Source organism: Diprion similis, chromosome 7 (genome assembly GCF_021155765.1).
Source record: "Diprion similis isolate iyDipSimi1 chromosome 7, iyDipSimi1.1, whole genome shotgun sequence".
Classification (NCBI taxonomy): domain Eukaryota; kingdom Metazoa; phylum Arthropoda; class Insecta; order Hymenoptera; family Diprionidae; genus Diprion; species Diprion similis.
This window is the reverse complement of record NC_060111.1, coordinates 3,229,747-3,242,083: the sequence shown is the minus strand read 5'-3', so window position 1 is coordinate 3,242,083 and position 12,337 is coordinate 3,229,747.

Here is a 12,337-nt window from a genome sequence, read left to right as displayed (position 1 = left end):
AACATACTTCGCGCAAAACAATGCCGCAACCATCCGCTGGGCTGCGATTTTCCCCCGCGAAAACTACGGCAAATCATTTTTCCCCGTTTCTCTCTTTCTCTTTCTTTCTCTCTCTCTCTCGAGCCTCTTTCGCTTCTTCAATTCTATCTCCCACTTGTCTAAATCCGACCGATGTTTTTACTCACTTACAAGAAAAATTTTGTCTCGATTTTTTCTAATCTTCATTTTGTCACAATTAAAGTAAAAAATGAAGTGTGTCTAGCGTACGAAATCCGACTGAAACTCTTGACAAGTGCAAAAAAGAAATAGAAATAAAAGACGATAGTCTGCGGAGTTGGAACACTGAGAAAGGTAAGTCAACGTTCTGAATTTACCCAAGTCCTGAGCGCATTGTTTCTAAGCCCAAGTTGATGAAACCGGCGTAGCGAGTTTCATGCGAAACCTTGATAATAATTCCGGTGCCCGAAAACGCATTAACGTCGAGTAAATGGATTCTAATAGTTTCTCACTGACTTGGTGAAAATTTCCACTCGATTAATACCCGTCACGTGAAACGTGAAGGAGACAAAGAATCGAGTGAATTTGTTATACCTTTTAATTAGCAAACTTTTCAGACGAAGCCAATTAATAATCGAAAAAGACATGAAAAATAAGAAAGAATAATTTTCAAACAAAAAAAAAAGAAAAGAAGAACAGTCAGAAATCTTTTTCGTATGAGAGATGTAATTTGAAAGTAAAAGATAAATTTCGATGTTGTTTACAAGTTCGACGATCACGAGGATCTGGACTGGATAAATTTCGACATCAGAAAACTGGAGGGTGATTAAATTTTTCCATTATCGTAAATATCTTCAACTGCCAATTTGCATTTATATGCGATATTATTTATTATTCGACTGTTGGCACGGGTGGTAGATGCACTCCTTGCTTCACTGAAGATCGAACGGTCTTGGAGTTTTCCTTCTCGAAGTGGATTGCCGCCCGCGTTTTATATATTGTATAGGTATGTAACCTAGAAAAGGAAGCGCTTGCGGAAAGTACATTTCGATCCGGATTCCGTCCGCGTTTATTCCTTCGCGTCGATAATAAAATTCTCACCCCCCCCCCTCCCCCCCTCCCACACACACGGTGGCGGAAAACTATTATTTTCCAAGACGTTTCGCGTATTCTCGCGTCTGATCTACAGGTGTTTTCACCCCCTCCCCCTCCCCCCCTCCACTCTTCACCTTAACTTTGGGTATTTCATGTAGATGAAAGGAAAAAAAGTTCCGGAAGTATAAATAGCGAAACTTCCGGCTGGAGACTGTATATTGGCCGGTTCGCAATTTGTGCGAGAAGGAAGAATTCGCTCGCGGTTGGATTTGTAAAATTTCGCAAAAACGTGGCACATGTTAAATTCATTTTACCGGGGAGGAAATTACGTAAGCCGGTGCGAGGATGATAACCACCATGACTCGTGACCTCGTAAAACTAGGATATTACTTAACCAAGTTTGGTAGTTTCGCCAAAACTGTGAACGCGAATGCTATGCTTATATATATATACAATATAAATTATATACAATATGCAGCTACGAGGAAAAGAAAATTCTACCTAAATACCTACAGGAGAAAAGAGGCGGGGAAAATCTCTTTAAAAAAATTACGTATATATCACGTTACGACACGTCGGTTACATCGCTCATATATATATGTATATATATATATATAATACAAGTACATAAAACGTTGACGATGTAGAAGATTTTCTTTTTCTTTGTCATCTTTTTTTCAGGAAGTGTTACACCACGACGTACACGTTCTTTGCGAAGAGTTTTCTGTATTTTCACTTTCATTTTCTTTTTATTTTGTTTCATTATTATTATTTATTTTTTTGCATCAAAGAGATTTCTTCTTTTTTCACTTTGTAACGCGAGGTATACTTTTTTTTTTTATTATTATTCTCTCTACTTCTTTTCAGTTTATTTTCTGCCTTTCCTCTTTACCTTTTTCTTTCTTGTTTCTCTCTCTCTCTCTCTCTCTCTCTCTCTCTCTCTCTCTCTCTCTCTCTCTCTTTTTCTGATATCTCTCGTTCCGTTTTCACCGTATTTAAGAAATACTAGCTACGCAATTTTCTACCTGCGTAATTTCGTTCTTGTATGATTAGGTAAAGTTTTAACCTCATCGCGCGTATAGATATATGTATATGTGTATTATAGGTGTACATGTATGTACGTACAACCTAGAACTTCTAAGTATTATATGGAGAATTCCGTGCGAGCTCGCCGAGCGTCTGAACCGCACTTTTTTTTGATTTTGTTAAAAAATTTCTTTGCATTTTTTTCAACACTGAAACTTTATCCTCAATTTTTTTCAGCTTTCTCTGAAATACAAGTTTTGAGAATTATTCAGAAATTTTCAGACCGTTTAAACAATGTTTTCGTTTGTTTAAAAAAAAAAAAAAATTAAAAGTGCTAGTGAAAAAGAGGAAAAAAAAAAAATTGAAAACAACCGTCTCTTGAAATTCTTGGCAAAAGATAATACAGTTTTTGAGAATTTCTTCCGAGTTCTAAAACAGGTCCATTTCAAAATCACTCTCAATATTTATAAATAATTAATCAGTTGTGTAAAAAGTGTAAAAAAAAAAATAATTCACGACACGGTTTCAGAGTTGAAAAAATTGCAAAAGGAATTTCGAACAAAGTCAAAATACCGAGTGTCAGAAGCTGCTTGGGTTCTCATGGAATTCCCCATACATACGTATGACATAAAGGGGCTCGTGCGGCTTTTTCGAGGAAAAAATGGGATCGTGCGTGAGTCGTTTGCTCCACCTGGGTCTGTCCGACAAGCTTAGGGCACATCCGCTTCTGTATACATATATATATATATATATACTTATACACCTCGACGAGCGACGTGACAACGGAATGCTAACGTTCGCATTAATACAAACACCCTTGTAATTAGCGCCAGCTTGTAACCCACCCCGTTGATATTAGGGCGCTCGTTCATCGTCCGTTTCGCTGTTTTTTTTTGTTTTTTTTTTGTTAATTCTGTTTTTTTTTTGTCTTTTCACCTTTTTTCTCATCACCTTCTCTCTCCTTCGTGTGTGTCCAGTCTTTTTTTTTTTTTTTTTTTTTTTTTTTTACTTACACATCGCCAACGGCAGAGAATAAAATTTTCTTTTTTCCCTCGGAACGATGTGCATGTATGTTTTTTTTTTCTCCACGCAACACGAGTCTATGAAGTAAAACGTTCGGAACAATTAAGGCGATTCTCAACCCTTCGTGATGTCGTAAAAATTTTTCAGTATTTTTTTTTCATTTTGAAAAATTATGTATACAGTTACGCAGGGTATTTGTGGGAAATTTCAGAATTTAAAAATTTAAATTTTCAGAATCTTAGAACGAAGGAAGAGAAGAAGTCGTAAGAAAGGAGAATAAGATGAAAGGAATAAAAGAAATACTCGCGACTATACATTTTGGTTGCAGAGAGTATTCGGATTGCGGGATAATCCAGGACTGAGATGTGTCGTCAACTCCGGATGAATACCTTTTCGAGAGATTTACTCTCGCCGTACGAGTAGCTATAGCGAGGCAGGCTCGAGTAGAAGAAAAGGAATAAGAATATAGAGAGAAAAACAGAGAGAGAGAGTGAAAGAAAGAAAAAAAAAAAAAAAAAAAAAAAATGAAAAAAGAACAAAAACAAACGAAATAAAAAAATTAACGAAAAAAAAAAAACAAAAAAAATCCACCCCCAAGAAGAAAAGAAAAGTGGAACCAAGAAGCGAGAGCCAGGAACGTGACGCACTTTCTGCCGCGGGTGAAGAGTGAACTGCGAGGTGGTGGTCGGGGCGACATGAGGAGGGTAGTCGTATACATGAGGGCGTCGTGAACACAAGATATCACCCACCTACCTACCCACCCTGCATCCTCCAGCCGAGACTTTGACTAAGGATTGCAGCGTGGAGGGGTGGAAAGAAAAGAAAAGGAAAGAAAAAAAATTCGCTCTCCCAAATAAGAAGAGAGAGAGAGAGAGAGAAAGAACCAAAAAAAAAAAAATATATATATCCAAGGAAACACACACGCCCACCGGTTCTGTTGAGAATTTTCTCACGTACTTTCGTACCGACGACGACGGGTACCTACGTAACCCGAAAGTGGGAACTGGATCTTTGCAGGGCGCATCGAAATACCCGCGTTTCTGGTTTAACGAGGTTTCAGCCCCATATTGGGAAAAAGATCAAAATAAGAATGTAAGAATAAGAAAATTGTACATAGTGAAAAATGACGCTGTTAAAATTCCTCATATTTTTATTCCGCGGATTACTGAGTTGTGATTTGGCTTCTTTTTTTTTTTCTTCTATTTTACACTATTCGAGAATTAAACATTTTCGAAGAATTTAAAAAAAAAATTTTCTCTCTTCAATCGCAAATTATTTTACAACACATGCGGTTTAGATTTTACAGAAATCTTGTAATTTTTTGCATGCAGCTCTGTAAAAAATTCAAATTTCATTCATTTTTTTTTCTTCTTTTAATCCTTCGTTCAATCGCGAGCTATATTCGTCTACTAACAGAAAATAATAGATCTTTTTATTTCAGATAATAAAGCTATCGTGAGTTTACCCGACCAACGCGATGAAACGTGTTTCTCCAAAAATCAGTTCTCAATGGCTGAGTTTTAAAAATTTTTCGATGAATATTTCATAAATTACTGTTTAAATATTTTCCTTTTATACGCTCAAAATTTGAATAAAATAATTCCTTTATTACATGAAAAAAACAAACAAATTAAAAAATTGGAGAAAATATGTTGTTTTTATTTTCCGGACCTTCAAAACCCATGCAACCCCTTAACCTTGGTTTCAACGACAAGAATTAATCATCGTTTCAATAATCTGGTCACTAGAGACCAATGATGAGAAACCATCACTATACCTCTAAGGCTATAAGTTAACGTGCATATTACCGGATATTCGAATGGATTGCGGCTCGCCGATTGCACGGTAGTTATACTCGTATATATATATATATACATACATAAGCCATAATTGTTCAGGGTGCGCTGGAGAAGCTGGAGGGCCTACGGCAGGTCCGTCTGGCGCAAAGTGATCGATGCGCGAAAAGGGAGTTGGATGGATCCGGGGAACAATGCGCAAAATACGTTAATGCACCGGGACGGGACGAGGAGGTGCAGGCCATCAACCTGCAGAGGCATAAACCGACGGGATGATCGATGAGATGCGAAATTGAGGCTCGCGTGGCTCGCGTGGTCCGGATTCCAGACTCCCATCTCGCTGCTGGACCCTGGACCCTTTTATGGTCTAGGTACACCGTGAGGTGGACCAGCCATCCGGGAAACTGGACGCTAATCAACCCCCGCGGCGTGAGAGCAGCGGAACTTAACTTTAGACTTGGAGCAATCCTTGGATCCTTGGCTTAAACGCCAGTCTGATCTCTGCAGGCTTCTATCGACGATCTAAGATCGCCTGCAGCGTTGAATCGGATGAAAGTTGGGTCGATTCAGGACTTTGGGATCCTGGTATTGCCCCGCAAACAACCCTCTGCTATATATTGATTCAGGGGTGTACACAACGATTTTTTTCACCCGAAACTCTCGACCCTAGACGACGCTACGTACCGCGGGGTTCCATAGATTTCGTGGTATCTCGAGAGTCGGGAACTAAACGGTAAATCAGAGAGACAGAATTATTGGTTTAATCGACGGGATTGACGACGGGACCAGTCGAAACAGCCGTAACCCCATACATCAATCTCTGGATCATGGATCGCAGTCTGTTGGCTGAACGATGGTGATAAAAGTGAGGAATAACTGACGTTTGTCGAGTGGAATTGATTCGTCGGTTTTTAGTTTTTCGGTTATTGAAGTAAAGAAATGAAATTTCGAAGAATTACAACGAAAGCCAACGGCTCAAAGTTACGAAAATTCAAATTACGATATAGAAAATTTTAGAAAAGTAAAGTTCCGAAACTCATTCGAAACTTTGATGTTTCTTCAAAAAGTTTGATTGCTTCACTTCATGTTTCGCCAGCAAAAAAATTCGGATTTCGACGCAGCCCCGTTTGATCGGATGTCAAGATCGTCTGCATCTGGTCCATCAAAAGAGTATCAAAGTCAACCACTTGAGATTCGGAAGGGTGATTTAGGGGATTGAGACGTCATGTTGAAACCAGTGTCAAGTTACTCCGAGTCCTCTTCAAGTCACGGACGAACGGATGTTGGCCGAGGCTTGCTTTACGCTAAGGAATAAGAAGAAGAAGAAGAAGAAGAAGAAGAAGAAGAAGGAGAGGCCTCAGTGACAGCAACTTAACCACTGCTAAGTACCCTAAGTTCGAGTAGCGCACAAAGCCCGATCCAGGAATAAAAAAAGGGACTTTCAAGGCACCTTCAGGGTTACCGGATGCTGGTGTCAGCGCAGCACCAATGCGTCATCTTCATCCCGCGCCCCGCAGCAGCCGTTAATATTAATTCCGTGTTTAGCCACTGATGTATTTTCGTTGACGTTGAAATATACCGACTCGAATCCCTCCCCCGATATTAATTGCGGCGGCATGAATGCGACGTTCTAAATCCCTTGGAGTTTGAGGTTCGTTAGCTCATTACTTTTTCCACATTACACATACACACGAGCCAGATTAGTCGTGTACTTTCTGGTTACCTCGCTCCACACCACTTTTCACTGCACCAAATTCTCCCCAAAGTCCGTCAGGAAAACGTAACTCTGGGATAAATACTCGAGCAACAGGACGACGCGAGACCCTTGATCAAATGATAGACATCGATTTAATTAATTAATCAATTAATTAACGGAACGGATGACGAATGCCCGTGAAAACAAATGAAAAAATTGAAAAACGAAGATTAGAAAACGATAAACAAAAGTAAACACCTTGACGAATTTCATTCGAAACAACAAACGTCATACCTTTGCGGCACAATGGAACTCGACAGATAGAGGTGTTTGCCGTTTGACAAACGTTGCGAGGCAGGATGTGCTGAGTTTTATTGAATACTGTGGGCAAAAGTGCGTGAATGTGTTGTGGGTATCGGTTTGAAACGATCGTCCGTTTGCACGAAGAGCGGATTGTTTGATGAGTGCTTATCGAGTTAATAATCGTTCCCACATCCGGCCCGGCAGGTATATATACAGAAACGGTGTTTACTCCACGGTCTTTACATATAGACATAATAGAAAATAGGATAGATAAATAGATTCGCGGCTTGACATTAACGCTCAGTCGTTACCCAGCTCTCGTTTTTACTCGACAGTTTTTCTCTCGGCTACGATTGTTGTACTTCGTTTATTTTACTTTTCTCGATCCGACATCTGAGCGCCATGAAACTGTCCCTGATCCTGGTTTGTCTGACCGCGTATTTCCTCCTTGAGGTAAGATGACTGCATTTCGAAAAGACAATTTTCACGATATTTTTAACGTCCCGTTTATCTGAAAATGAAAAGTTGATTTTTCATTAGATCCCCACGTTTTGTAGTTTAGATAATTTTCGAATCGACGTTATTTTGTTTTTTTTTTTTCGTTTGAAATACAAAATAGCGAGCCAATATGGTGAAGAAAAAAAAAACTGGAAATATTCCGATTTTGATAGGAATTCATAGGCGAAAGTTTTTTGTAAATTTGTAATGTTAGATCCGTTACAGTGGTTCAAAATAAAAAAAATCGTTATATTTTCATGTAAAATGGTATCCGAGGGCTTTTAAATCGTCGATCACAAATCTCAATTTGTATTTCGAAATTCGAATTGGATATCATTCCTTTTTTTCTCTATAAACTTTGAACCCGCAGTGAAAGAACGAGAAGTTCGAGGGCTGGCTCATGGCCAGTCTAAAGCCGGTTGTTCCAAAGCTGTAAAGTTATTCCAGCTGCAGAATCGGTTCTCAGAAGAGAAAAGAACCGAGTGGTTGACTAAAAATTTTTGTTCTTATTGCACGTGTTTAGGTCTCAGCAAAACCAGCACCGCAGTCTACGGACCAGATGCGAGAGATATACGACATGTTTAAAGAGAAAGTTCAAGGTGCGCTCGATCAGATGCAGGAGAAGGCTACTCGCGTAATCGAAACGGCCAAAGAAACGATGCAGAACACTTTTAACTCCGCTCAAAAATCCGCCCAAAACAAAGTCACCGAATTTGAGGAAAACGTAACCGTGCCGCAGTCGGTGAAGGCTTGATTAATGCAAAGATTTCTATGAAATACTGTAAAATCACAAAAATAAATGAATAAATAAATAAATAAAGCAGTAGCAAGTGTTTGTAACTATTTATTTTTTTCCCTCACTCTGTCGAATTATCATTACCAAGATACTGGGTATTTAGATCACTTTGAATTGTGTGCTTACGATAGATTAAATTGGAACGAAGCGATCCAATTACTGTAAAAAAGGGTAATAAAAGAAAAGAGAAAAAAAAAAAAAAAAAAAAAATATGCAGACATAAAAATTCCCGAGAGTCAAACCCCGGCTCTGAAAAAATATGCGATTACGGTCAACCCTTGGCAATACTTCATGTATTTACCGCATATGTGTACGCAGAAGGGAGGGAAAGTATAAAAGATGTACGAGGTCCGTGTATTAGAAGGTCGGACAGGTGGTCAGTTATTTATGGTTCGGGTTTGAGATAAGGAATAAAAAATTGTAGAAAAGGTAAGTAAACAGCTGGGGAAGAAAATGAAATAAAACGATGAAAAAGCATAAATCGATGGGTTTGGGTTGGCGAGCATATTTTAAGGCCGGTATGCGGAACGGGGTTCACAAACTAGTTTATACGTTGGTACGTTATATACTTCGCCGCATACGGCGCGATACGAGGGGATCTTTTCCGGGGGTGAAAGGGGGCTGAGTTGGCCGCGGTGGCGGTAACTTAGTCCTATGATTGACGGTTTCCGGTTCCGGTTTTCCCCAGACTGATATATCGCGACGTGCAGGAAGCTCCTGGGGTCCGCAGCTTTTTCCGAGTCTTGCGAAAATCGCTGCCGTTCGGCGTTTCGAATCAAACACGAGGGTGTGATTTAAAACTTACCTGTCTGTGAAGGTTGGTTTCAAAATTTTACCTGCACGCCCTCCGAATCGGTGGGCAAGAGATTCGAAAATAATTTCCTGATTTTTTCAGATTTTTATCTCAATTTTAACTCGTGCCCCAAAGAGGGTGGATTAAATTCAACCCCTTCAGGGGCACATCGAGTCTACTGAACGGATTAAGATGAGATTTGGTACGGAGTGGTTTCTAGGGTCGCTGATTACGAATCTGAACTCAAAAATTTGAAAATTCAAAATGGAGGATCCAATATGGTGGAGCGAAATCAAAAAATTTATCTGATTTTGATGAAACTTGATATCCGGGGGTTTTTGAGGTCGCTTATTATGAATCTGAACTCGAAATTACAGAATTCAAAATGGTGGATCCAATACAGCAATATCAAGTGACGTTTTATGTTTTGTTCGAGAATATTAGATCCTCATTTTGAATTTCAAAATTTTGAGTTCAGATTCGGAATCAGCGATCCAAAAAACCCCTCTATATCAAATTCCGTCTAAATCCGTTAAGTAGACTTGATGTGCCTGCCCCGGAAATCCACCCTCTTAGGGTTAGAAATAAGATAAAAAATCTGAAAAAATTGGAGAATTATTTTTTGATTATCTGGAGCCGATTGGGGGACGAGGTGTTCGGAAATCGAAACTGACCTTTTCAAGAACCACCCCATGCGTATACCTATACTTGGCGAAAGCAGAATCATTGCGCGACGCATCTTCTACGAAACGGGAAAATTTTTCACCTCTTCGCGTCGTCATCGATCCCTCGGGGTTCGAGCTTACAAGGCGACCGCATGACAACCTGTGTCGACGTTAAGGCAAGAGAGGGCTTTGCGACGCGTGCATTTTTAACGAGAAAGTACCCATGGCACCCTGCTGCCGCTTCTCTTGTTGCACCGTCTGCAGGGTGCAACGCTCTCCGAGTGCCGGATGGGGGTGAAAAGCTCGTTCGTTGTACACGAGTCGGGTACTTGAGCCGTCTGAACTTGTACTTTGCACCCACGAGCGGTTAACATCATTAATATTCTAATGATTGACTGACGGGGTTTTTATCTTATATCGTTTGATTGCCCTGCACAGTGAGATTTCGATTTTCCTTTTTTTTTTATGCACATTTCTTTCGCCAGACATGAAAGAAAAAAGCTTCACTGGCAGGAAAATCAAAGACTGCTTGGATTAGTGAGGGATAAAAATATTGGTTGAAATGGATTAGAATTAATGAATAGTGGAATAGATTCTAGGAAATTAGCAAACTATTCTTCTCTTACTTTATCCAAAGCTTTTCTTCACTTCCATTTGCTTCCAAACTTTCCTCGACAGGCTTGAATCGCTCAAATTACACGAAAATCGTTTATCCCTTTTGGCGATCTTTAAGGATAGACGCGTGCAATTTTCGCAGGAAAGAGGAGGGAAATTTACACAATTATCCGCTGAACTAAAACGTGGGTACCTTTGTTCAAAAGGATCTAAACTGGTGAACGGTAAGAGGGATCTCTGAAGAATCGATTCAGCGCAAGCACACAAAAGTTCGAGAATCGAGGCTGGAACAATGGCTCAGCGCGAAGCGGCAACTCCTCGGTATTTACGGGAATAAGACGGGGGCAGTAAACGTGGGAGCTTAATTCTTCCTGGGACGCGTTAACGACGTGGAAAGGACGTGAACGCCTGTTGTGTGTGGGTGAGGTGAGGTGAGGTGAGGTACCTCTGCAGGATCGAAAGGCGGACGGCGTTTCAAACGAGGGGCTATACTATCAAGAGAAATGGGCCGCATCTATAATTCATGTAATCAATCGGTCGAACGAACGAACGAACGAACGAACGAACGAACGAACGAATGGAAGCTTCGTTTTACGATCGGCATCGCACCGCGCACAAGAACGAACCGGAACACCATCCTTGCTCTTTAATATTAAGGATGAACCGGACCCACAGTCCGGATAAAAAGTTAGGAAGAGAAAAAGAGCCGTTAGAAAAATCACCGGAAATCTTATTCGCGTCAATGATGTTGAACGGCAATCAACTAACCACTTTATTACGCGATAGAAATGTTTCTGAGCAAGTTTGGACGATACAAGCTAAGATATCGACAATTTGAGACAAGGGAGACAAGTATATCAAGCCAATGAGAGAGAGGCTAACTATAAAGATAGACTTGAGCATAGACTGAGTTAACCCTCTAGACAGTTGTTATTCCACGCTCTTTTTCTCTGAAGTCTATAACTGACGTCATCGTCATCAACTGAAGCTAAAATTTACGTTATGTCATCACAAATGTTCTTCACGTTATCCTCACTCCGTCATTAAACGTGAAAATAACGAATTGCCGAAGATTTTTTTACTCGGACCATGGATCCAAAGCATCCTTAACCAGAAACGAAAGGGAACAGAACACTTTTCAGTCGCTTTAGCTCGTCGATGTTACCCCTTATCTATCACTTCGCGTTTTTTGAATCCGAATTAAGAAACCAGCCTCAACTCGTGATCGGCAAAAGCTACGCGATGATCGAGATTTCGCAGACTTGACTTGCGGCGTGGAAAACGCATCGGCGAATACCTCACGGAATGCAAGGGTGGTTAGCCGGTGAAGCTGACGGTAGGTATACAACGTCGTTCTGTACCGGCCTACCAAAATGGTGCATTGCAGTGCTGGCCGGCTAAACGGATAATCAATATACACGACATCAACTCGACTTTGAATTCACAACAACTTCCGTACCTCTGTAAGTGTGTATCCTCGGTGATCCGCCTCTCGATATTTCATAATTCACTCCGCGAACGGTGGCAGCATCAGGACGTTACAAGATGGCTGGAAAAATTCGATCCCAAGAGAGGATTCCCTGGCGTGGAATGCGGACTACAATTGAGAGCAACTTGTCATTAGAGGAAAAATCCACCCCTTAAAATATCATCAAGTTTTATTTGTTTTCATTTTCTTTCATGAATCCATTCGTGCCTTTTTCACTAACTCCTCTTACAACTCACCCTCGGATTTTCATCACATTTGAATCACGTTGCATAAGCTGAAATTAGACGAGGATGAATTAGGAGCCGAGGATCCTGAGTGGAGTAATTAGGAAAACCTCTAGAAGCTTTTGGTTAGAAAGACGGATGAATGGCCTTTCGATTCTCATTTCGCGTTTCTCTGCAGGCCGCGGGCGATCAAACGTGCGGCAAATTTTCGTGCTAGTCGCCGGCTAATGGAGCCGCTAATGTGATTATACACAGCGTCGATCTCTGGGAGATTTTCTCTTTCTATCCCTCTTATACAGCGAGATGCTATTTTTCAGCTCC